Source organism: Calidris pugnax, unplaced genomic scaffold (genome assembly GCF_001431845.1).
Source record: "Calidris pugnax isolate Ruff unplaced genomic scaffold, ASM143184v1 scaffold56, whole genome shotgun sequence".
In the NCBI taxonomy this organism is placed as follows: Eukaryota; Metazoa; Chordata; class Aves; order Charadriiformes; family Scolopacidae; genus Calidris; species Calidris pugnax.
This window is the reverse complement of record NW_015090839.1, coordinates 13,098,336-13,098,728: the sequence shown is the minus strand read 5'-3', so window position 1 is coordinate 13,098,728 and position 393 is coordinate 13,098,336. Positions and strand designations below refer to the sequence as shown.

The 393-nt window shown below is 44.0% G+C and overlaps 1 long non-coding RNA gene across 1 annotated transcript in view; it reads right to left on the bottom strand.

Moving 5' to 3' along the window:
* LOC106888061 overlaps positions 1-393 on the bottom strand; it is a 6,545-nt gene that overhangs the window by 4,634 nt on the left and 1,518 nt on the right. The window lies entirely within an intron of this gene.

The window sequence follows — 393 nt, the reverse complement described above, 5'->3', positions numbered from 1 at the left end:
CCCACCCACCCACCCCACCGACTCGTCTCTCACACTTTTCCTGGAAACAGCCTTCGATGGGAAAGTGATGCACGAGAAATGGAAATCAGCCAATTTAATTTTCTCGAATTAGCGTGTTTTAAAAGAAATATTTCACCAGGCTGGGGGGCGAGTAAATAAAAAATGACCCGAGAATGTGGAAGCCCCCACCCTCTGCATGCACGTATCCCGTTTTCCTCCGAGTTCCCAACAGCATCTTTGTTAATAGCTGAGTACTTTCACTTAAGGGCGCTAAATTGAGATTCCTTTTTAATGGCTAAACTGTAGCGCTTTATAAACCATGTTCTCTGTGTGCTTTAATCCACTGGGATAGTGAAGAGGAAAAAGGCTTTAACTCTTTTCACGGGGAAAAAA